At 38.1% G+C, this 27,394-nt stretch overlaps 1 long non-coding RNA gene across 1 annotated transcript; it reads right to left on the reverse strand.

Moving 5' to 3' along the window:
- Positions 1-2,018: 2,018 nt before the first annotated feature.
- Positions 2,019-26,511, reverse strand: LOC110364688 (uncharacterized). Its single transcript, XR_002423613.2, has 3 exons — positions 26,116-26,511; positions 17,711-17,860; positions 2,019-14,288 (listed from the first exon to the last, which is right to left on the reverse strand). It is a non-coding gene; the product is annotated as an uncharacterized LOC110364688 (long non-coding RNA).
- Between the last annotated feature and the right edge of the window lie 883 nt (positions 26,512-27,394).

Consider the following 27,394-nt stretch of genomic DNA (forward strand, 5'->3'; position numbering starts at 1 on the left):
AACTCCCACTTATCTTTTATGCTAGGGTCTTTGTTTTTTTGCAAAACTGAATTTATGTTAAGGGCTGAAGGGCTATGCCGTCTTTAACTTCTCTTTTTGCCTGGTGTTTGGAATATGAACCAGACCAGGAGTGACAACTGAAAGCTACTGCCATCTGACAGTTGCAAGGGAACCTGTGCAAAACCAGCTAACTGCAAGCAGGTGGAAATCCTACAAGGATTAGAGTGATTTGTCTCTACCAGTGGAGTCAAATGGAGCTGCTGGTTCCAGGAGAGAAGAAAGGAGATTCCCTTTTCTCTGGAAGATTTCCTGCAAAAAGTGCAGGTTGGCTTGACCCCTTCTGTTGCTAGAGGTGATTTATGAAATACGACCTAGAACTGTATTTGAATTTCAAGATGACAAAGTCTTTGAAGTTTTATACAATATGTAGTATTTTGGTTCAACTGCATTCCAGTTTTTATCCAGCCTTAATCGTTTGATTACCATACTATTAATCTGAAATGTAGATGGACCATTCAAGGCGGAAGTTATGACAATCATGATAAACCAGCAGTTAATAACGAGTAGGGAGAAATAAAGTAAAAAATAAGGGTTAGGAACCCATTCAAAATCTGTAAATTTGCATGAAAGAATTGTATAGAAATTGATCCAAGTTTAAACCATAAAAAACATTCTGTATTGCCTTCTCTACCACAAGTGGGTATAAGCTAAACATGTGCAGTATAAGCTAAACATGTGCTGAAATGCTGTTTCCTTTTCTAATTAAGGAAAAGAGCTTTCTAGGGATGTTTACAGAATATACAAGATACTCTGATAAGTTGCCAAATTGTAGTGGAAATGTGTTTGTTCCCCATGTGAGTAGAAGCACTTGAGATCCTAGTTGCTTAGAGGAACAGAGGTATCAGATGTTACCGCAAACATTTTCTGTATTCCTTCAGAAAATTCAGCAACTCTAGGCCAATTCTTTCAAACAACACTCAAATCTAGTAAGTTTGTCTAAGTCCAGGACCTCCATGAAGGAATACTTACATTACCACAAGAAACCTAGTTGATGTGTTTTGAGGAGATAACTTTACCATTTTCAAGTGGAGCTGAGCCAACTGAGTGTGTGCATGTACCTCAACCCACTGCAAAGCAACCTGGTGCTGATGGGTCTCTTCCCAGTTTTGACAGCATGCTTTTGCAATTTCTCACTTATCTTACTTACAACATGGGTGCATAATAATATTTTCCTTCATGTAGGGTAAGAGATCTCAATTAAGCAGAAGTGGTTGAGAAGGAGAGATTTATTTGTAGGCATCAATGGAAGATCTGGGAATTGAAATGTCTGATTTCCAGCTCAGTAAAATTGTTTTAACCGGAGCATTATGTAAGAAATACCATCTTTCTAATTCTGCACTTACCTACCTCCACTCATTTCCTCACCCCAGAGGGTATTTTATAACCTCAAGCTTGAAAAATCAGTACAATAAATATCCAAATACAAGAGCTGGAAGACTAAAGGAAATGTAATGATGGTTGCTGGAAAAGGGGGAGAAAAGGCATGATCCTCACCAATAGAAGCATTAAACCTTTGATGAAGTAATTAATAATATTTTAAAAGCTCTCTCACTAACAGTACATTTGTTTTTGTAATTGTGATACACTAGGAAATTCAGTGTTCAATTGCCCTGAAACTCATCTGCAATCCCTTGGTAGCAGCTAAGTAATTCCTGTACATTCCCAATGACAGAAAACATTTTGAACCTGTATTTCCATATTAATCTTGTAAAGCTACCATACTGTTTCAAGCAAAATGCTGCTTGCTCTACAAGGTCCCCAGAGAGCAGCTCAGACGTGACAATGACATGTAAATGTACCCCCGTGCACCACTTGTCTTGTTCTGACCATTCCAGCACATCCTAAAAACAGACGACTTACTGAGTCCCAAGAGTCAGAGAGTGTTATATGTAAATACCTAGGGATTTTTATAAAGGGTGGAAGAGAAAAACTTCTTCCAATTAAATTTTTATCGCTGAGTTTGTTTGCTTTGTTGTTTTGGTTTTTTTTGTTTTGGTTTGGTTTGGTTTGTTTTTTTTTTCACAAGCTCATCTGGATGATTTCTTTTCTATCAGGATTCTTCAAAGCGGAAGGGGACAGGAAACCTGTGGTTGCTGATCAGCGAAAACACCCTGTTTAAGACATCTCTTTCTATTTTCAGAACTTCTACTAAGCAAGAAATCTTTACTTGGCTCTCTGTTGAACCTTTGAGTTAATTTTAGAGCTGTTATCCTCGAAGTCCCTCAATGCCGAAGTTCATCGACAGCAAATATACAGCTAAGGAAAAAAAACAGTTCTTCTCTGGGAACGTTGGGAATTACACTGTGCACTTAATGGATCCCCTGGCAGCATTTATATGACCTAGGTTAGGAAAGTCACTGACTCTATCACTGAAAAGAGGGCATGCCTAGGTAGCTAAACTATAACTCTGTGAACTGTATAATGGAAAAGGCATGCCCCCACAGAGTAGGCCAAACGCCTTTTTTTTTTTTTTTAATTCAGAGAGTTTCAGCACTTCAGCAGCTTTATCTTGCTGCTGTAATCTAGACAGTACTCTTTGATATCAGATAACTACTTTTCTTTCGTATATCTATCCCTCCAGGGCAAAAGGTCTCAGTTCTTTCGTCTGTGGAGTACCACAAGTCATGTCTCAGTTTTCAGCTCCTGATATTTAGTGCAAACTGCTTCTTAGTCCAGATTGCTAATGGTAGTACAAACTTTTTGATTGATTTACCTAATAGTCAAATGGTTAAAACCTTTATTTGCTACTGTACTATTTTCTGCCCACAGCTATTTCATGCTAAGCTTTGCTGGATTTTTCTTCAGCTTATAGTGAACCTCAGCCAGACTGATGGGAGCCATCAACTTTGGGAGCCCTCTGGGAATTATGGAGGAGAGTAAGTGCTGCAATCCCTAGCCACCACCCAGAAATCAATGCATTATCTACTGCAGTAGATAATTTCTGTATGCCTTATTGTGAAGATTTTATCATAGTATTTGTCTGCTGTAGTCAAAAACCTATTCAAATAGGTCACTTGCACAACATATGATGGGATATCAAGTAAGTCTGTGGTAGCAGATATTAGGCTGTATCTCTTGTAAGAGAAAAAAGTTCATTTGTCTGTAGAACTACAAACTATGAGATGAAAATATTTCTAGGGAGAAAATACATAGTGATTCTCACACAAACAAACACTACACAGTGACTACTAAAGAAGGCGTGGTATTCAGGTGTTCATGTTCATTGAAAAAGAAGCCCATGAAAGGAAGAGTTGAAGACGTCTTTCACTGCTACTTGTGCAAATGAGGAAAAGTCCATGTAAATGAAGTACTTCTGTCTATAATAAATGGGAGAACAGAATAAAGCACAAGATGTGTCCCTCCCCAAATGAAGATGTTTCAGAAGGCCCATGAGATTTTTCTCTCTCACATACACTTACATTTTTAATGCCACAAGGCATACATTAAATATTCTTGTATATACAATTATAGCGTTTTAAAGAGTTTGTTCAGCAGCTGTTGAAAATAAGTATCTGCCACTCTGGGCAATTAAATTTCGTAACTCAAAACGATAGTAGGCGCACTCTCCATTAACAGAAGCAGTAGGGAAGTAGATATTATCTGAACTTTGAAATTATTCTTGCTAAAGAAAAACTGGAAAGACCATTGGCACTTGCCAAATAAAATTATTACTTTTAAAATAAATATTAATTAATGTTATATACTAGAGGGATGAATAGTTACTGAAACTGTTAACTGCTCCGCTTAGCTGTGTTGCATATCAGGATATTTATTTAGCAGCTCAGGAACAAGGAGTTTCCTTTTGTCATTTTTTTGCACCATTCCCGGTACAACTGAGCTCTGGTACCTGTCAATGTGCCCTATAGTCTATTACAAGATTAATTCTGTTACAGATATAATGATAGAAAATCTAGTAGGGCTATTGTGGTTCCTCGGCTTTAATTTTCACAGCAGAACAGGAACTTCCAGGAAACTAACTTGACATCAACAACATTCCCACCGTCCCTAAATCAGAGGTTGTCTAAACATATATTGTTTAAAATCATTTGGTTGATCAGGAAAACAAAGTCACCATCTTTTTTCATATTCAGTAACTCTCCAGATGATACAATTAACAACGTACTACAATTACATGATATACTAAATCAACATTATTTACATTAATTACATAAAACCATAATTAATAAAGGAGAAGGTGTCAGAGATGCTTTCTGGCATCAACTATTGTCTTGTCATCCAGAAAGACACATGCAGTATTTGCCCAGCTCTGTGTACAGTTGCAGGTGAATAAAATGTGTCCCATCATCTCTTGGAAAAAAATCTAAGGCGTACACAAAAGAACGGCATGCACAGTTTGATTCACAGGCAAGGTGAGATCTTGAATGTAAAGCTATCCTAAAAGCAAAAATAAGGTAAAAGATCTTAGCCATTGCTCAACTCCAGAGTAAGGGGCAATGAGAAATGAAAAAAGAGGTATAGAGGGGCTCTGCTAAGTGGTTACCCATAAACAGCAAAGCCTAGCAGTGGGAGAGACTGCACAAGCAAAGCAACATGTGCCCCAAGCCCAGAGTGGTACTGGGAATCCTGAGCTTCATGAACTACTCTGGGGAACAGACTATACAGAGATGGGGGTGCTTAGCACATTTATCTTTATTCCTCTAATATTTTCTGTAACATAACTTTCCACAGACTAAAACTATATCCTGCAATATATAAGGAGGAGTTGGGTTACCTAATTTTACTATACTTGTGCCTCTCCATTGCTTCTGCAGGAAACTGGGGTGTGCCAGCCCTGGTCAAGAGCTTGGTTCACTCATCACCCTCCTGACCTTAAATCCCAGAGCAACTCCAGCTACTGAATCAGGTACCTATGGCACATCTTCTGAATACAGCTCTTTGTTCCCACTCAGCACACCTTCAGATTAACATGCTTTCAGTTAATATCTGCAATGCCCTCTGGCATTGCCAGCCCATGACAGGAGTACAGGGACAAACATTCTCTATTGTACTATTTTACATCTTAATCTTACAATTTATACTTTTTCCCATCTGCTGTGCTCTGGGCATAAATATCAAGCCCAGAATACTTAATTTCTTACCAGAGAGTTCCTTTTTGTGTTTTCCCTATAATTTCAGGGTAATAGCTATTCTGCAAAATTTACCAGTCTATTCTCCATGTGCTATCTTAGGATTTGCATACATAAGTTTTATCTCTGCTAATGGTGCTGAGAAGGATGTGCATAAATCCCCACACAGAGACATGAAATAATGGGACTCTTAAGGCTTATTTATTTCACACTAGAAAACATGTTATAGTTATTGCAATAATCTCTACAGCTCTGATTTGGTATATGAAAGAAACAGACATTCCATGTATTACTATGTAACTTCATTTAATGATTATTGTACAACCCAAAAAACCTTAGCTATTAAAAAAAAAAAAATTGATGCATTTCAAGTGCTTCTTATCCATTTTAATATGTATTTTAACTGGTAATTAATACTCCCTTTTTATGCATATATACAGCGTTCTTTTCTTTATACTATCTTTAATACCATCTAGATACAGTGTATGCCATTTTGGTTAATCAAATTAGACTCCCGCAATCATTCTTCACAGAAGCCAGTGATAGTATTAATCATTCCTTCAAACTGTTCTTCCAGACAATGTAATGTTCTTTCAGTAAAATGTACAAGATGTTCTTCTTGAACATTCCATTAACTAGTTCCCTTAGTGCTCTTTGGAGTATGTTTACTGTGACATCTGTGTATATGTAAAATATTTAGGGCTTTTCTTTAAATCCTTCATGTGCTTGTCTTGATATGTAGATTTTCTACTTCTTTTTTGATGTCACAAATTCTTAGATATTATTTATACCATAGGTACATAGTCCTGTTTTGAATTTGAATCTATCCATTTCTTTTCTATGTGAGCAGCTGAAAAATTTGGGTCAAGAGTAAATCTTAGCCTAGTGGCAGTGAACAGTGAAAGTTGAACCTGAATCTGATCTGGTAGATGTCTGTAATCACGTGAGCTGAAATTGCTGTGGATCAGATGTCAATTCTATTTGAATATTTGGAGTGAACTTGCTGCTAGCTGATAGACATTCGTTAACTACAGTGGTTAATTTTTAACTCAGGGAGGAGGTCTAAAGGTATAGCAAGTTATTAAACCTCTGTTTTTTTAAAGTAAAATGCTTTTCTGGTTTTCAGTAGCTGATGACAGCAAATCAATACCCTAAAGTATGTTCATATATTCATGGGTTCAGCAAATACACTTTCTTGAACTTTAATCTGCAGGCTATCTAACTTCACTAGGAAGTATGGTTAATAGGGTTTAGAAAAACATTGCAGCCTGAAAACATTTTCTTTTCTGAAAAACAGAGGGGTGTTACCCCTTGCCCTTCATTGAGATAGCTGTTCAAATATTTAAGTTTCTGAATGGACCTAAAGAGCTTAACCAGTAGATGCCTCAATCCCAAGTGTGCCCCCATCTGCGTCACACCATCCCAAACACATTTGCAGGCACTCAGAATCAGAGGGAATTTTCAGGTTACACTTTTGCAAAGATGTGAGTTCTAAAGTGAGAAAAGCAGCAGAGGATCTTAGAGATGCAAGGTAAAAAAGCCAAAGATGCAGTCAGAAAAAGTGCAGAGTCTCTGTGACTGATAGGGAGAAAGAAACATCTGAACTTGGTGCCTATGGGAGAAGAGAGTGTCTTGCAGAGCTCCATCCTCACCCGTGCCTGGTGCTGGAGGTCACACAGCCACAGCAGCACCCGCCAGGCACTGCACCCCTGTCAGACAGTTCCCCTTGCCAGTGTTCTCACCTCTGTGACAGCTTGTCAGCAAGATGGGACATCTGCCCAAGCAGGCTACTCTGCATTTTTATAGCTGGGATTTATATCAGGGAAATGGGTGCTGTAGTTTTGAGATGCTGACAGAGATGCTGAGGGATGTCCATGCTTTCACCTCATCATGCAGGTGCAGGGGTGTGGGGCACCACCACATCTTGGCTTCATTACAAAGCCCCAATGACTTTGGGATTAGGCAGGATTTAGGGAATTTGCAGAAATTGTGACAGAGTTTGGACAGGACATGGACACCTGTCTCACTAAGTGGGGTGGCTTGGAGCAAACATCAGTGCTGTATGGTACCTGCTAAAGAAAGCTGCAGAAAGCGGGAAGGAAGGACCTAACATCAATGTTGAAAGGAGCCAGCATCGGTCATGCTCTGGATTGTTTTCTGGGATGTAAGTAGAGTGAAGATATTTCTGCTGTAAGGCAGGATTTCATGGGACTGAATTTAATCTGCATGATCTGATTTGCAGAGTTGGTGAAATCCTACTACTTCTTCTGGCTTCAATATTAAGATCAGGGATATAATATTATACTATATGACAAGCTATGGATCAAAAAACATGGAATTTGTAACAACCGTTTTCCAGAACTCTCCTTTGATGCAAATGCTTATTTTGATACACCTACACAAAAAGAGCCATCTCCATAGAAACCTCCTGAATCTTATGTCTTAAATAACTACTTTAAAGGGCTTATCTTGAGTGTTATTGAGGACGCTCAGCTCTTGCTGTCTACTAAAATAGCAATAACTCCAGAAACTGCAGTGCTGTTTTCCACTGTGTATTGACAAAAGTATAGCCGTTCAACTCAGATTAATGTAAAGAGTTCAATATTTGAATAAACTGAAAAATAAATCCTTTCACATATCCAAATCTCCTTTAGCTTATTTCGCATATTTTTTCATTTGAGCACATTCAGATAACGCACATAGAAACTTAAGTGATTTCCCAGTGAATTAAATGTCAGATATTTGTCTCATACAGTCAATTCTTTCTCTGTAGTCAATGGAGAGAACTGGATACTTTCAGGCAAATATTTATTCTGCCTAGTTAAGATACCTTCTTTGCACAAACTGTAAAGGAGTCCTCAGTGGGTAACACAGATGAGACGCCTAACTTCTGGATGACAAAAGTTTGGTGGGATTAATTCTATATTTTGTGCTAGTCAACTGCTAGAGACATAGCCTCTGTGATCCTAGCTAAAACCAGGATGCCGCATCCAGTGAGGTTTCTTGATTCCTATGAAAATCCAGTAAAACAAAGCTCTTTGTAAATTATGTGTAAAATAATCTTCAAATACCTGTAGTAAATACCTGTAGACAGGATTCTTTACAAATCTATATTATGAGGTCTTTTCATGGTTGTGGGAAAACGGAACTGCTTATTCGAACTCTTTGTGTATCTCTGTTTACTGGTTACGAATATACACTCCTTGAAATCAGCAGGAATTTAAGTGCTTCCTGACAATAAGGTAATGTAATACATGATGTAACACAGGGCCCAACACTATGAGGTATCAAAAAGTGAAGTGCTAAGTGCCTTTTGTTCCTGTTGTGTTAAGCAGAGCATGACCAAATATTGGTGGGACTTGGAGTTCTCCAGGCTGAACAGAGGGAAGACTGAAAAAAAGGGTGGCATTTGCACCACTGGACAACAGGTGCAGAAGAAAAGATAACCTTGGTTGCAATGGTTGCAACAGCTTGTCCTTGCTTTTTGGAGGCCTAGAGTTGTTCTAGGCCATTGTGCCTTGAATAGTAAGCTGTACAATAAGATCTCAAGGATCCTCGCGTGATCAGATTGGATCATAAGCAATATTTCTAATGCTTTGGGACTGGAGTCAGTATGTCTGTGAAATGATGCTCTATGCCATGTAGATTTATTGGCAAAGATCAGCTTTAGTTTTAGTTTTAGATTTGTCATTCATATACACAACAATGTGCAAACATGCCTGAAAGTTTACAAAAAGTTCATGGGCCACATGATAACAACACAGGGTCACTGAATATTTTTTTTTAAGAGACCTCTGGAGGTCATTTAGTACCAGCCTTACTCAAAGCAAAGCTAATTTAAAAGCTTTGAACAGATTGTTCAGAGTTATGTCCAGGGGATTATTTTTAAAACCAATGTAATACTCAGTATTGAGGGATAAATAACAGATCTGTAGACAGAATTAGGTATGTAATCAAAGACTCTGATTTCCTTCTGAGCAAGGATCTACCTCAGACTCAGTCCTGAAGTCATTACACAGGAATGCTTCCCTCATTGACAACATCCCAAAACAACTGGTATCAAGCTGTCTGGAAGGCAAGTGGAGTGATTGTGCCATGCTGCCATGAGCTCTGAAAAGAGAGCAATAAAGCAGATGACTGCTCAGGATTAGAGGGCACTGGGGAAGTAAGTGTTGATAATAAGTATGCAGGGGCTTATTCCTGTAATATCCAAGCAACTTCAGAGCATATGATCATTTACTGTTGCTTTTATTTTAAAGGATGTAATAAAATGTACATTCAATTAGGTGGAGACTTTTAAAATTGACTTGTGATTTTATTGTCTGGGGCTTTTCAAGGAGCTCACTAACAGGCCCATTTCAAGGAAGTATTGAGCACCGCCCATTTGGAATTACCCAGCCCTTTCTAGTTTTTGAGAGTTATACATCCAAAAGCACTATTCACTTTATTTACAAAGAGGATTTAGCTTGTAAGCACAAGAATACCCATTGGATTGGAAAAAAAATTGCTCTCGCTGGGTGGTAATGCCCTCTATGAGCAGCTTCAGGCATCATCTCCCATAAACAGCCACTCTTTCGACCCAGAGGATAGCAGCTTTCCATAATCATCCACAACTTCAGTTAATATGTAACATAACATATGTGTAACAAGAGACTAAGGCATAAAGGGGAAAGGCTAGCTCTGCTTCAGAAAAGCTTTGATGATGCAGTTTCCACAATCTGCTCTACTGTTTTGGAAGTGCACATATGCATTAAATTTTACTTTCCAGTTCCACTAAGGGTAGGTTAAAGTAAGAATGAATAAATCGTAATTACCAAGGCCAAAAAATGAATGTTGTTCTTACTGCTTTGCCTAGTCCCATAGATGTTTTATGTATGATTTAAATCCTGAAAAGACTCCTTTTGCATCATCCCAAAGAAAATGCAGGAAGATGATGGGATAGGCAGGCACCATTTTGTTCAAAGCAAAGGTGACCCTGGAGTAATTCAACAGCTTATTTTATCCCTTCTACCTTCTGGTTGTTTCTACCTTTTGCTAGAACACAAACTGTGAAGGGTAGGAACTGCGTCTTTCTCTTTTCTTTTTTTCTACTTAACACAGCAGGAGCCAGGGGTTTCTAGACATTACCACAAAATAGTGCTGATAAACACTTGATTGGATACCAAGAAATGTGGCAGCAGTAAACACATTTTTAAAGGTTTTACCCTGCAGTTAGAATATTTGTTTGTTCGTCTCAGCAGAGCATGTTAGCTGAGGTTCAGTGACTCACTAAACTATAGTCACGTGGGCTTTTTGTGAGCTTAGAGTGTGGACAGAGGTTGCTTGTGTCTGCCCGCAGTGCACGCATGGATGTAACCTGAGTCCTTTGTGGGTCTCACTCTAAATTCTAGAGCTACACAAATAATGGATCTTTTTCAGCATGGTTGCTGAGTCAAAAAGTGTGTATGTGTGCTGGGGATGGGGGAAGCCAGCAATGTGCAAGCAGTGTTATTTCATTCTGCTTTAGTGTGAAATGTTTCATTTGAGGGGAACCCTTCAAGTCAAGTGGCCTTATTTCTGACAGTTTGGGGAAGCCTTCCTGCATTTGAAGGGTTATGAGCTCTGACCAAACAGAAAAGGAAAAAGTGTCTGTAAATGCATATTGCAAATAGGCGCAGCTACTGACATTGCAAGAAGAATCTTGATAGCTGAACTTCGTGCAGGGTTAGAAAAAGTATGAAGTGCAGCTGGCACCACAGCTGTAGCTTTTCTGTTCCACCAGCTGCATTCCACCGGCACTGCACATTGTTGCAGTATTAGTGCAGCGCTTTGGGGGAGTTCCTCATGTTCCCAATGTAGATGTGACCAAGGGTAGATTTACCTCGAGAGCTTCAGATTTTTCCACTTTGTAACTGTGTGGTGCAATGAGTGGTCTAAACTACGAAGTAGGAGAGCCACTGCACAACCCATCTTTTCTTCCTATTACATTACTTTTACCTTGCTCCATGCAGCTCTGGATGCATCTGCTTCTGAGCAAGCATAAACTCCAAATACCAACTTTCTCAAAGCCACTCAGAGAAGATTTTTTTGCTTGATATCAGAAGGACAGTTTTAATATTTAAACCACCAACCAGGACCCATTCTTTCTTCATCAGCTGGTTTTCTGATAAAGCTATCACAAGACATGAACAGAAAAGCCAGAGCTTGTTCCCAGCCTCATGGAGATGAGTTCATAGGAAATGCTGTTGGTTTGGCTAACCAAGCATTGTGTTTCTAAGGCATTCCTAACCAGCCAGCCAGATGCATCGGACATGCACATCAGCTGTGCTGGGAGTTTAGTTTCAGCACACTCATGATACAGGGTTCTCTTTTATCTCGTGCAGTAAATCCCAGTCAAAAATTGCTGTTGTATGAGCAGAAACTATGTGCAGCTTGCTGAAATCAGTTTGTGCTTTAGTACAACTACTTGACACTCTCCTTGGCATCACTGGCCTCTTTCTCTTTGTCGTCGCTGACATCTACATGTAAAGGGAGGAAAAAAAAAACCGGTTCCTGACATTTTTAAGTTACTATTCTTAAGAGATTGCATCAGATTTCCTACATCTAGTGTCAATTGTTTGGCCAGCCTCAGGCAGGCTCTGCCCAAGGCACCCAGGGTGCTGGAAAGCCAGTGAGCTCAGGACCCAGCATGATTTGGCCGTGCTACAACAAGGTGACCTGACAAACGAGCAACCCAGCAACCAATGTAGCTCTTTGAAAACAGGTGGCAGTGTGATCATGTAATTTCCTTGCCTGGAAGATGCCATCCTGGCAGCTGCCCTCCATGCTGGACCAAGAGCTCTGGCCCCTGGCCAGCACAGGTTCATTAGTTCCTACTGTAAAGGTCAAACACAGTTTCCATAAGCAAAAAGAAATGCTTCCACCTGAGAAAAAGAAAAAAAAAATATATAACAAAAACTTATATTAAATGCATGTCTCTCAAAGGATATGGGCATCTGTGTATTGAAGGTCAAATTCTAGTTGTTGCAACTCTGTTTTGTTGCAAGTCTCCAATACTAGCAAGCAAGCACTCAGTGGGGAGACTTGGAATGATGATGTGCCTAACATTTGAGGAAACCACTAAAAAAAACCCATATAAATCAACTTCTTCCTGCAAAACTATTAACGGAACAAAAAGTCTTATTACGCAAAACATACCAGAAAGTGTAAGAAACTAGGATGATTTCTTCACAACCTCACATATAACTTGCAAACTTTTTAATACCGTAGTTAACCATTTATGATAACATTTTTAGAAGACAAGAATTCTACCTGTATATGATCAAATAGTCATGATTTCATCACAGTAATACTGCTCAAAATTTTATACCATAAGATTCCATGGTTTTCTTTTTTTTTATAGTTTTCCCAAAATTACTATGAAAATTTTCTTCTCAGACTATGTTGTGTTTTTGTTTGTTTGTTTGTTTTTAATTTCAGCTAATATAGCTCATTTTTTTTGTTGTTGTTTTTCGTTTATTTTTAAGGGAGAAAAATGCAAGAATATCTATTTATCTTTAAAAAACTGTTTAAACTCCTTTAATGAAGGGCCATACCTCCAAGCAGAGTCCGAAGCATAGTACCCTCATATTTGCAAGGGCATACTTTTTCCTATCTAATAAACTGCCAACCCCATCTAATCTGTATTGTGTAATTATAAAATCTCAGTTCGATGGAGCCTTGAAATCTAACAACAAAATTCTCTGAAGATTTAGATTACGATGAACACTCTCTGTCCCCTGAAATTCCCTAGATGTCTATTTGTGAGAAAATGAGTGGGGCAGAGACCTTATGAAACAGCAGTGATTACTTAACAAGATCATTCACACTTGCCAAAGGATTGCGTGAGTTCATTTCTGGCATGCAATTTTCATATCTGTTTTCTGAACAGGATATTTTCAATATTTTTATTATTTATATTATTAATTTTTATTATTATTAAGATTGTTCAGGTAATGTTTTTGTTCTGAACCTAGGTACAGATATATCAGTGAAAGGTTTATATTTACACTGTGCTATGCTGGGATGTGAGAAGATACCCCAGCTACTGTCACACAAGCGAGGTGTCAAATCAGAAGCCACATAACTGTACTAGCACTTATGCTGTGCTGGTTATAGAATTATGCCAATGCTGATCTGGGATTCACTCTTGTGTAAATCCCTACATGGCACTGACCAGACATAGCCAAAAATAATGTCAAAAACAAAGTATGAGACATGTATTAGCAGACAAAGGTAAACATATCTATGCAAAATACAGTTATATAGGCCTCACAAATGTAAGAAAACCTCCTTATGTATACAGAAAGATCACTATTTTCTAGGTCAAACCATGCAAAATTTGAAATTGGCCTTTGGGAGTAATAGGATTACACTTTTTGAGGATATACAAAATAAAATTCAGTCTATATTATATTGTCTTTCAGAATACCGAATGCCTCCTAACATCAGCAGGAGTCCAGATTGCAGGTAGAGATCTCAAAATAATACAGAAATTGAAAGACTTCTCAAAAGGTGCCTAAGAAAGCTGAACAACTTTCTTTAATTATATACTGCTGCTAGAACAAAGTGAGGTCCAAGCCACATGACTACTTCATCTCAGTAGATGAATGAATGAATGAATGAATGAGTGAGTGAGTGAATGAGTAAATCATTACAAAGTCTATTACCAGCAGACTCAGTATTATAATGTAGCCTGGAAACAGTGTGACATTTCTTATGTACCTGATAACCACTAAAATGAGAAAGCAGCTGTACAGGTAGATTTTTACTGGAAGCTTTTTCCAATAATATTTACGTTTATGTTTAAGATTCATTAGCAAATTCAGATCACTATGTGTTTTTATCAGTAGTGAAACAGTGTTTCTAAATAAATGTGAAAAAACCAAACAAACCCTTGACCATTAAAATGTATTTGAAATCATTCCATCAGAATTAAAGGTTTGATAGATATTTGAAAATGTCAACTTTGTAGCTAAAAGTCTCTATCTTAAAGTAAAATAAGTAATTCAGATTTTACCTCTTGCTTTGCCATACCAGAATTGTGCAGCTCAGCCTTTCTGGATAGGTTTCTTCAGCTTTGTTCTATCCATGAGTTTGCCGTGGGTCATACATTGTTCAAACCTGTAATAGCAATTAAGGCCTTGGAGACATGACCTGACTCTTGATATTACTTGAAAGTGGTTGATAGACTAATTAACGGTGTAATCCCATAAACCTAATTTCCTAGGCTAAAAATACACCACTCATGGCAAACTATTGAAACTGAAACAGACTAAAGATGTACAACTACATGTACATTCCCGGTCTTTACAAGAGTTTGAAGGAGGGAAGGGCCCTGATTCTCCATCTCTGTTTCTGACACTCTGTTTACTGACACTTTGTGTCCCAGCCATTCTGGAACCTGGAAGAAGGTCTGCGTTTTCCAAGACACTCACTGTCTTTGGAGATGGTCCATACTACAGTGCTTTTTCAGGCATCTACTTTGAATTCTAGAGTAATAAACCAAGACATGTGAAAAGAAGGCATTTTTGATTTTGTTCTGTTTTCTGTCTTTCCCAATACCTCTACAATTTCCAGGTGGCAAAGCGAGTGTTACACTGAGGGAACTCGATGCCATGGAGAGTTCTGGGAATTAGGCTCAATTTCTGAACAATGGCTGAAATATTTCATTTATGTGGAGGTACCTGTGCAGAGAAATATGCACATACGTGCTTAATAAAATGCTTTACAGAGTCACATAGATGGTGAGAGTTGTGTATTAATCATTACAAAGGTCACATTATTTTTATTTTACCAGATATTCCAAAAGAAAGGCTTAGAAAAGTGCAAGAAATTCAGCAGCTATAGTGGCTGAATGAAATAAAAAGCTAATATTATTTCCCTATAAACATTACAATTTGAAGTAGCGGCAGAAAAAACATTACTCCTGGAGAGCAGTTCACCACTTTGAATAGCAGAAATTATGACAAGTAGTGGTTTCCAACAGTTCTCTATACCAGTTGTGGAAATGCTCAGCTCGCTATGCAAATATCGTTACTTGAATGAAATGCAGCATAGATCACTAACTGTTTGCTCCTGGAACATCACCAAGTTGATTTTGAAAAGAGGCTTCTTAAAATCCTTAATTTTAAAATATGTTTTTCTAGGTGTATAATCATTGCTAGTTCTCATCTGCTTTGTGTTCTAATTAACAAAATGAAAAAAAAAAAAACCACCACTTTTCATCATCAGTCTCTTTGTTCTGAGAACAAGGAAGTCTTATAGTTGTGAAAAAGGTCAAGGGCCTCGTAAGTCTTCAGCACCTAACACATCAAGTGACACTCCCCCGATCATAAGATTAAATCAAGTCACAGGATGTGTGCCCTACGGATATTGGTTAAACTATTCTGGCTCTGAGTGGATTAGACTGGCATCCTGCATTTCACTTGAAAGTGTACTACACCAGAAAGGTCAACATGTTTCAAGGAAGTTGTTAATTGAAACCAACCAAACGAGACAACTCTCTTTCTGGAGGAAAATGTTGTCCAGCCCTGCTTTGCCTTCAGGATAATATATATCAGAACTGGAATTTAAGCCTTTTGACCAGGAATTTTGCTGTTGATCAGCTTGCACAGCAAAAGCAACAAGTCATGCATTTTAGCAAAACTACAGCAGTTTCTCTGTATATCTTCATAACTCTTGTTCAGGGAGAGAAAAAAACCAAACAACAACAACAAAACAAACCAAACATACAAACAAACAAAAACAACAAGCAACAAACAAACAACCCCAAAACAAAAACCAAAAAAACAGGATGACTTCTGATAGCAAGATCTTACTTATTCTAAGTTTGTAAACTTGAAAATATGTCATCTTCTGTCATGATTCTATCAATTCTTGAAGATAAGGTTTGTATTAGGTCAATGCTTTCTGAGTGCTTCCCAAGGAGGAACTCACTGGTAGTGATTTTCAGCACCAGCTTTATAAGCTTTGTATTTGTGGGAGGCACAGAAGTGCTAATTCTTAAAGGGAGTATGAAGTGGAGGCTGTGACCAGTTGATATCAATGTCTAGGCACGTGAGTTTTTTCCCCAGGAGAAATGAAAACAATTTCTGGAAAAATGCCAGCTCTTTGCCTACAACTGAGAGCAGAGACCAAGAGCTGAGGCACTGGGGAAGGTCAGAAGCAGACCCCATATCTGAGTCATTTCCAGGAGAACACAACTGGAAATTCCCATCACTGAGAGAGGAATAAGGCCTCATACATTTCCCCCATGCTGTCACTGTGGAAGTTGTATTTCAGTATTGAAGAAATTATTCCAATCTGACCTAATCATGCTAAGTGCTGAGTGGCTCAGTTAATGAATTTTTAGAAAGCACTTCAAAACTCCTTCATGAAAGGTATGCCATTAACACACTGTCCTGGTTGGAAAGAGTTGCACTGGTTGTGCCATGGTCAAACTGTTGGCTCTTTGTGCCATTTCAGGGCCAAATCATGCTAGGTGCATATTCTCCCTGTAGTTTCATTTGCACTGATAGCTGTGGAAGGGCTTCAGTCAGATAGAGAATCCAGTGTGTTCTCCTGATTATTCATGTCTTGAAAACTGGAAAAATAACTTAGTTTGACTGTAGTTCCAGTGAAACAAAGTTCCTGGGAAGAAGTAACATTGTCCATTAGACCAGTGGATACAGTTGGAGAAAATACACACGTCTTTTTGTCCACGTTTTTTTCTCTGTGGTCTTTATAATGAAAAAAACATTTTGTCTTTTTCTGGGGTTGAACTGTGACTCCTTATTCTCCTCTGAGACTTCACCTCATAAATATTGCTACTTCAGATGGAAATTGTACTTTAAAATAATAATAGCTTATATCTCTTTTTTTTTTTGTGCTTTTTGAAACATTTCTTCTCAAGTCTTAAATTATTTCTATGTCTCAGAACTGCATGTTGTGACTTTTAGAAATTTGTACATGTGTACATGAATGAAAAAATATTCTTCAAATATCTTTCCTCAAAATATTAATGCAGAGCCTCTTGATATCTGAGTGGTCTATCTGGCGTCATTCATATTAAGGGGAATTAGGTTCATCTTACCTAATTTTTTTTTGTTTTTTTTTTTTTTATATCAATATTGACAGCTGAGCTTGCAATCTAGACCAAATTTGTACCAAATGGACTGTAACTGGCATTTCTGGAGCACAACTCATTTTATGTGTTTTTGACACCTAATTTGGGATTAGTTGCATAGGTTTCTGAAACTGCAGACTTATTGATATTAAAGGGACTCCAGGTATGTATTTTAAATACAGCCCTCTACATTACACGGTTTAAAGTCTTGCATTTAATCACATCCAAGATGTCAGATGAAATAGTAATAAAATCTTAATTTTACCTTGTCAGAATTCAGCCTAAAATTCTATTCCCAGCCATTTTTGTTGCAGCATGATAACCTGATTCATACCTGCCTAGTTATCTATCAAAATAAGAGCATCTTTGGAGAGAACTTCAGGCTTGGAATAATGTTATTTCCATTTACATTGGAGTGCTCTGGTACTGGGACCAATACCTGTTGACTTGTGTCTCCAGTGGTGTCTTCCAAAGGTCTGGTGAAAGTTGTCAGGTGGCTGGCTAAATCAGATTGTGTTTGTGTTTGCCATGAACAGGTAACAATATTTTCCCAATGTTCTGTAAATTGACTTTGCAGATTCACATATTGCTGTAAAGAAATGTAAACATGTAAGTCAAAATTAAATTATTAGTCTGTGAAGGGTTAGATATCAGTATCCATAAGGGTAGTATTGTAATTTAGTGGAAGACAACAGTGCACAGTGTTATTAATAAATGGACAGTATCAACATCTATCCCAGAATTAATAATAAACAAACTTCAAGAACAACCTTATTTTCCTCAACACTTTCAAACAAGGTTTTTCTATCAAAATGCATGCTTAAAAGCAGCCGTTGCCAGTATAAACCAGACAAATATGTGTAAAATCCAGTAAACATCTCATTTCAAGTTGAAGTTCTCTAACTTCTTTGCAAAAGTATGATAAATGGAGAGGTAAATATAAGCAGCAAAAGAAAGTGAATATGCATCTCAGATATGTTAAAATCACATTTTCCTTAAGTTCTACCTACCATATGCTACCAATGGATGTCTTACAAAAATACAGTAACTCAAACCAGCAGATTTTAGTTATCGACTACCCACAGTATTGAATAAAATGCTACAACAATTCCTATCAATTAGAACTCCCTGCTTATTAAAGTCTAAAAACCTAGTTTTTCAAATCAGTGACAAAAAGACTTGTTACCAACATTCAATACTTAGTATTTCCTCATGTTGTCCCATTTCTGCATTGTTTTACTGTTTCATGACCCAGACATGGTGGAAAACTTCGTCTCGTTATTGTGGCTAACAAGTTGTACCAGGTTCTTAATAAAAAAGCAGCTGTTCTAGTAAATTAGCCACTAGAGTGAACATAACCCTGTGAAAGTAATAGAAACACGGTTACAGTAGTGTATTGTCAATTAACTTCTTAACTCCTACCAAATGCAGAGTCCAGCAGCAGTGTCATACAGCTGCTATGCCACAGATCCAGAGTATCACGCTTTTTTCTTTTTATATTCTTTTTCTGCAGCTTGTTTCAAGCTTTACATGCCTCAGAATTTAATGAAAAATTAGAGTTGCTGTTGTATCTTCATCAGCAATGCTCTACTTAACTAGAGACCAACAGGAAATAGTGACAGTGAATTTCTACTAAAGCAAAATATACTTTGCCCATCCTATGCTCTAAAGTATTTAAGCCCCTGGTATTTCCGTGGAATCTGAGTACATCTTATGCAGTTCACCCCCCTGCCTTCCTATGTGTTGAAAGAGAAGGGTGGCAGAGAAAAGATGCAGCACAATATTGGAGAAAAAAATTCTGCTGTCAGATTTCCAAAGATGGACTATCCACTAAGTGAGAGCACTTTTATCTTAGTTACAAGATCATCCCAGCATGAGTTACCTAACTGAGTTAAGTGAAAGGGAAGGAATAGCACTATAAGCAATAGCATTATAAGCAATAACTACTTCAGTAGAGTGTACTGTGTGAGACATGTCTGTCACAGCCTCATACAAAGGCAGGCTGCCAGCCTCTGCAATTACTTCCCTAATGATTCTAGTTTTCTATAAATTTTGTCTCATATGAGTAGTAGGAGCCAGTGTTCATCTGCTTATACTGCTATTTATTGGTGTCATGGCCTGCTGTCTGTTCAGATGCCTCAGCAGGAGTAGCAGCCCATCTCACAGGGAATCTGCCTGCTTGTCATCTGGTATGCAGCATTGCTGTTGCATGGCTCAAGGACCTGTCTTTTTCTTAATATCACCATACTTTCTCCCTATGTCTATTTCTTTTTCACAAGTATCTGTCAGAAAGGTGAGGGCGTCAATACATCTGTGCTTTAGCTTCACTTCCCTAAATATTCCAGCATAAATTGTGTTTATTTATATGTTCCATATGTACTGTGTGGCTTCCTTCAGAAGGACAACTTAATGACAAGGAGGCTGCAACTTAATTTTAAATACTAACAACTTCCTGAATCCAAGGTCTGACTAATGTGAGGGAGCTATTAAATAATTATATTAAATACTAGACTTGAGTGCTCTTTCTATTGTATATGTGGGTGAGGATTTTTCACCATTAACATCTGATGGGACAGCAGAGTTTGCCTCTGAAAAGAAGCCACTGTTGCTAGAGAAATGTTTTAAATGGCTTTCAACTGCTGTTTTCAGGAAACACCCAGAATAGTTTGGATAAGATGAGTCAGAAATACAGAAGCAGTTTAAGACTTCCGTATTGCCAATTCAGCTGGGGCATCCAAACATGAAAACTGTTCCCAGGTTACTGTATTACTGTTTCTGCAGTTGTGTGTGTCTGGGGACATGACCAGTGGCTTCCCTGTGATAAACACTTCAGCACTCTTCCCTGGAAAGCTGTATTAATGCTACAGTGGTCTGTGCAACACATGGAATAAGATCAATGGATTAGCAGTGGTGCACAAAACCTGGGTGAAGTGAGGGTAACGTATACACAGGGAACTCGGTATAGACTTAGCTATGATCTAAGGCACATACACAGACTAGCAGCAGAGCTCCCAAGGTTCTCACTTTCCATAATTGCTACATCATTGTGGCTTTGTTTTCAAATACATTGTTTATTTAAATAGTTAAGGACATTGGTATGATGTATTAGTATAATGTATGTACATATGTAATGTATTTAAGTAGTACAAGAAAGTTCTCTGCACGTTGACTGGTCAGTGTCTGTGAAGCTGAGCTCTGCCCTGAGCACACAAGAGAGACCCACACCTGGGAAGATACCTCTGGGAACATCTGAGAGCAGGGAACACATGTCCTCCCTTCAGTGGAAAGGGGTATCCAGGTTTCAGGTGTTATCTCATGAGCGTTTACCATTCAACAGAACACCTTGTTAGTGTGTCAGCATGAAACAGCTCCAGCTGCACTGGCACTCTCTCAAAATTTATATCTATCTGCATGTGACACTCTCTGAACTACCACACACAAACATTCCTGGTCTGAACTGCTTTCAGGCATTCTGCCACCAGCTTATGCAGGCCTGACCTGAGTGATCCTCGCTCCAAATCACATGTTGGTCACTGCAATCATCTGAGTAAAAAAAAAAAAATTTCCAGAGAACAAACTGGAATGAATTCAAGCCTCATGTGACTATGTCCTGTTCATTGTACGCTTCATTGACTTTAGCACAGACACACTGTACTTGCCACAGATATTTTGTAAATACCATCAGCAACATAATTTAAGTCTGCTTAAATGAGGGTGGAAGAATTTTCTTACGTTGATGGTACTTTTAATTATTTTTTTTTTCTGGAAGGGAAATAGTTTAGCACATCATTTCCTGAGAACACAGTGAGTCCCATTAAAAACAACACATGCAAGAAATGAAGGTTACCTAATGACAAAAAATCAGAACCTTATGTTTCATTAATGTAAATGGCATTTTAACATGTGCAATTAACTATAAATTACTAGATAAAAGTAAACACCCCCACTTTCTTACTGAAAGTATATTTAGAATAATTAATAAGAAATATACCAAAATACTTGTTTTGTATTCCCAGTGATCACTTTTATCCAATTGTTCTGTTTTGTTTTGTTTTTCCTTAAAATCCATCCAAATAAACATAGTTCTCTCCTTCCCTTAGCTAAAGTGCAAAACGCAGAGTTGGGAGGTAAAATGATTTTTACTGTAAGACAAACAAAAAAAGAACAGCAAAATACGGTCACTCCTGGCAATGTAAACAATGCCAGCAAAGTACATTGATCCAAAGTCCTTTCTGGTGCACATTACTGTTAATGGAATTATTCTAGGTTTACAATAGCATGGCCAAGGAGCAGAATTTTCTCCGTTCAGAAACTGGTTTTATCTTTGGATCAGATGCTGCCTCTTCTGAATATTTCGCCCAATTTTTCATAGACTGGCATTTTAATGTTTAATAATTTCTGCGTAACATGAGAGACAAGTGAGTAAATATGCTAGTTCACTGTTCAGTCAGGATAGATCATCAGTCACTCTGATTAGGCACATTGATTCCACCAGCACTAGAGAGATAAGAAAGAGGATGGGACTCATCCAGTCAACATTAGCCATCAGAAATTCAAGCACCTGGTCTGAATAAGTGATTGCAATACAGCCAGGTGAGAGACAGGCGTCTCAAGGGGGCAAGTTGTTATATCTCTCCCAAAATCTTAGAAAGGAGTTTCCCTTTGGATTCATCTGCATCTGTTTTTCTTAAACCTTCTCCAGTGGGAATCATCTGAGTTCGTGACAAGATCTCCTTTCTAAATGGCTATGCTCAGATGACCCCAGTCCCACCTGCAGTGCAACTGCTGGTACCTGAGTGCTTGAAGATATCAAGTTCTTAAAGACAAGGTGAAGGGTTCAAATTGTCTGCCTGTAGCAGTAAATAGACTGAATCACTAAAATTAACTAAAAAGGGGCAAATGGGAACAGAAAATTATTGGAACACAAATAGTACCTTTGGATATAAATGAATTGCTTGTAAATATAGCAATTCTTTACTCATGTACACAGTGAACTGATTGCCAAATCTGTGGTCAGGAAGGCATTCTTCCCCACCCCACCCCCCAACATGTTTGAAGAGATCTAAATATTTTTGTTGCCTGCCTTGGGCACACTGAGTCAGGCATCATCTGCTCCATCGAGTGGGCAGGCCTCCATGACCAGTATCGGGTGATTCTAGGTAAGAGTGCAGACTACTGGGCACCGCTACTTCCACATCTCTCAATGTTTATGATTAGAGACTAACTTAAAGATGATGAAATTAATAAAAAATAGAACGCAATTTAAAAAAACCCCACTTTTATACAAATATGTTTTATGTGCTATTCTTGAAAGGGCACTTGGATTCCACAAAGAACAGGCAAAGGTATGAGGAAGTTTATTTGGTTCATAAATTTAATTAAGCCACAGCTATGCCAATTCTTCTGACTAATTGGGAATGATGGGATGTTGGCAAGCCCTTTAAGCACTCTACTCCCAGACATGTAACCCTTCACAGACCAAAGGCCCTACCTAATGAATATGCATTTTTACGTGTTACACTCTATTTAGTCACATGAAAAAGAAAACTGTAGATTTTCTTAATTTGCCACAAGAATTACCCATAACAAGAGTAAATGTGATGATGAAAAAAAGACAGAGGGAGAGAGAAATATGTTGAGAAATTATAATCTTCCTCTACTCTCTCAGAAATAAATCAAAAGTACTACTGAAGGCAGAAACATTTTCAAAACTCTTCTAGCTATCTTACATCTGGCTCTCTGGTTAGTGTGTTAACCATCCCACTGACAAAACTATCAAATAAATAGCATTTTCTTCTCTGACTTTTTATCACCATAGGTATTCCAAAGCTCTTGAAGCAAGCAAAAAAAAAAAAAATTGAAGAGTTTTTCCATCATGCATTTTCAAGTTTTGAGTTGATTTGATAAGACTAATCTGTATGTCTTTATAACTGATGGACAATGTCAGTTTAATTTGTTATTTATCAGAATTTTCTGGATATAGGTGAAAACAGCTGTCCTTAGAGGAAGCTAGGAACAAATTAGTGTTGCAAACTATCAGAATCTGTTCACTGTAGGGTCTCCATTGTCAAGAATTAAGTTGTCTTTCCATGACAAACCTAAACCTGCTATCATTACTAAATTAGATGAAAACATTGCTGTTAAGCATTTTCTTGTAAGACTTCTATTATCACCTACCACATCAAGGAGTTAAGAGTTAGTTTGGAGCACTACAGTCAGGTCCAGTTCTCAGTTAATGCAAGTCACCTTACATTCATGAAAATTAATTGAGCTAACCCTCTATACATAATTAAACATTTGACCCTTAAAGACCACAGCTGAAGTGCTGAACTAAATCACTTGTAAATGAGCTAAAAAAGATGTTCACAGACAGTTTTGCATGTTCAAAGAGCAGTCCACAGCCTGCTTTAAAGCGGCATATGGCCTGGCATAGATGGATGGGATGGGATGGGAAAGGATAGGATGGGATAGGATAGGATAGGATAGGATAGGATAGGATAGGATAGGATAGGATAGGATAGGATAGGATAGGATAGGATATCCTGATTTACAGCATTTCCTTTTGAGAGTTGTCTTGTACTCCCTGACTGACTCCCAGATGGTAGAACATTTACCTCATACCTTCACACAATGTTTCTGAAAGACACTTCCCAATGCCTCCTTTAAAATTCTAGTGTTCAATATTAATAAGAAGGGATCCAAAATATTTTTGTGTTCTTAGATAGTTTTAAAACTTTAATGAGCTTTCCTTTACATTATTTCTCTCTCATAACAGATATTACATGCAAAACTTTTGTTTTGCAAGTCTTTAGCGAGGACTTCTAGGTAGATTATGGAGTGTAGGGTTGAAAATTCATTCGTCTACAGCAGGGGTGTCAAACACATTTTTTCTGGGGGTCCCATCAGGCACGTGGATGCCTGCAAAGGGCCGAATGTCATTGTAGGACTGTATACATTTATACACATTTATTACATTTATACAGTCCTAAAATGACATTTGGCCTTTTGAAGGCAACTGCGAGGCTGATGCAGTTCCCAGTGAAAATGAGTTTGACACCCCTGATCTACAGGATGAGCATAGAGGAGGGATCTGGGATTTGAGACCTGCTGTTAATCCAGTGCTGAATTTCCTATTGATCAAATAATAATTGAAATTATTTTACTGTGTAGAAACTATATTTCTTCTCAAAATAATGAGAACTGCATCCATCCATTGATCAGGGCAAATAAGTGAAATGAAACTAAAATAAAAACACTTGAAAGCCTCAGAAGGTGTAGATATGCCACAAGTGAGACACTGTAATATTTTATTACTACAGTCTTTGCACTGCCTCTCATATTCTCCTTTGCAATTCTCACCCTCCATTCACTGTGTCTAGTCTGTGAATTGTCTGGCACGGGAGCTGAGTCTTTGTTCTGTTCTTTGCAGGGAGATCGTATCAATAAAATGTGGGGTAAAATTTCACACTGTTCCCACTGCTGTCAATGGGCACTTTACATAGAACTCTGCATGAGAAGAGTGCGATATGTACAGTGAACTTCTGAAAAATCCCAGCCCTCCATGCATGAGGAGCAGTAAGTCCAATTTGTTCATTTTCCCTGTTCTGATCACTTAAACTACTTTCCACAGAGGAAGAAAGAGAGTTTCACAATCTAGTTTGCAGCTGACCTCATGTTTCTCATTTTTAGGTAATAACGCTTTTGCAAACCAGTCCTGTTACTCAAATTCATTAAGCTGATTTTACACTATTATTCATTCTTGCACTCTTCTGAGAAGGTTGTGAAGTCTGCTGATTTCAGTAAGTCTTAGAAGTAGAAGGTCAAATTTCCAATAAAGGAGAAGAATTGATTCACTGAAAAACCACGACTAAACCATCTAATCTGCCTGTGTCACAGCCAGCTCCACTGTAAGTCTGGGGAGAAACATTACTATATATGATTGTTTAGATTAGACTACCTGATTCAAACACATTGATTGATATTTCTAAAGCTAACGAGGGAAATCTCCTCACTGGGTTTGAAAACCTCAAGCACTTTTAAAAACTCTATTTACATTTTATATCTGGAAAGCACAGCATAGTTTGTGGATCATTCATTGCATGCTGTGTTCACTACAAGTGCAGGAATTTGGTGTTAACTATGAAATACTTGTTTCATATACTGCCTTGTCCTTTCATAGTGCCCTTGCAAAAACATCATGGTCAATGTGTTTTAGTCATTATTAGAAACCAGCATGTGAAAGCATAGTTAAACAGAACTTGAATTTTTAAAGGTGAACCTCAAGTCTTTTTCACAGATTGTGTTGGAGTGAGCAAATCAGGGACATCTTCACTTCCAGCTTATTTCAACTTCCCCCAGTTGTCATGCAATTATTTAGCAAGAAGACAGCAGGAATGCTGATTCTGCCACAGAAGTCATTCTTTGCACACCTGCTTATTCAGAAAATATTCAGCTTGCTTTTCAGGCAGACAAAATATAAAAGAATTAGTTAGGGCTAGAAATCTATGCAAAGCTATGCTCTTTCCTCCAAATTCAGATTCAAGGCAGGCAAAGCCTGTGAATAATGGAGACTGTCCAAGGGCATAACTTTGCTTACAAGGGAGCTCGCATGAATCAGCAAAAGAACAGGCACCCACTTATTTTCGAAACTGATTTACACAAGCCCATAAATCACCCAAATGAGGAAAGCGAGAAGTAGAAATCAGGAATGCCACATGTGCTGTGACACATGGAGCATTATTTAAAGATCATCTTACAGAACGATAGCACAGATATCCAGAATAGGAAACCGAGTCAATTAGGCAGCCACTGAACTCATGCTTACAAACACTGCAAATTACTCACCATCACACCGTGGTGATTATGGAGCTACTGAACTAGGTTATTAGCAAGAGTTCCTGAGCTAATCCTTCATTTACAAACTAATGTGTCTGCCTATTGCGAGCTTAGCCTTCCAGTCTTGGGGCAGCAATTAATACTGCCTCCTCCAGAAACATTCAGTTGAGGTCAGGGCCCTAGTAGAGGCTTCCAAAAATTCCCTCTGCCTGGACACTGCTGCCACCCACAGTTTAAGAGACAACTGATGACAAAAACAGATTTTTTTCTGCAGCTTTTAGAGTTCTTACAAGTCTTGATCATTTTTCTGGACACAGTGATTGCTTCTTACAGCAGATGCCTTGAGAGTCAGGCTTTTTACATGAGGAATGGGCACACAAGAGTAACCTGCCCTGACCATGCTGTTTCTCATGACACCTGAGTTTATCTTAGCACCTCAATGCAAATGATGTTATATTTACACAGCTAACTGATTCACAGACTATGAAAAGTCCTTAAGTTGTCATCATATGAATGAGGAAACCAATATGTGAAATAAAATATGGAGTCATATTTAGTGTAGATTTTCATACATTGTAGATGGGAATTTTTCTGTACTCCCAGTACAGTTTCAAAGCAAAGAACAGAGGTTTTGCTACTCAAATTCCATTAAAATTGTTTTAATTTGTTCCACTAGAGCCTTGCTGAGCTTTTCAAGGCTTTCTTTATTTTCTTTAAATCTTTATAACAAACAGTGTATTCTCTGGGATATTTCAGTAGCCACAAAGAAACTGGGATCTTTTAAAAAAACTATATCCATCAGAGAACAAGCACAACCTGCTACACATGGGTGGCTGTTGGGTACAGCTGCAGGGACTCTCAGCTGTGGAGCATCATGTATGAGGAACAGGGGAGGAATATTTCCTGGTGAAGGCCAGAGCACAGGAGGAGGCTGCAGAAGGCAGACTGCTCAGACTCTCAAGGGAAGTTATAATCCCATGCAGGCCAGTACCTAGATGCCGTAATTCTGCACATAAAGTTGCATGATATTTATTTTTCTTATTTCTCATTTTATGTCATAAATTTAAATGCGGAGATGATATAGAGCAGAAGAGACCTGCGGGTACAAAAGGGCCATTTTACCGTTATTTGTCACTGCATTTTGACTACTGTTTTACGTCTCTGAAGTGCTGGAGAAAAGGATCTGAAGATGACATGAATCTGTAAAGCATCTTAATAACTGTCACCTTTGCAATATTTTTCCTGTGTCACCTCAACCTTAATTTTAGTGTTGTCATTATTGCTCGTA

The sequence above is a fragment of the Columba livia genome, chromosome 1 (genome assembly GCF_036013475.1).
Source record: "Columba livia isolate bColLiv1 breed racing homer chromosome 1, bColLiv1.pat.W.v2, whole genome shotgun sequence".
NCBI classification, from domain to species: domain Eukaryota; kingdom Metazoa; phylum Chordata; class Aves; order Columbiformes; family Columbidae; genus Columba; species Columba livia.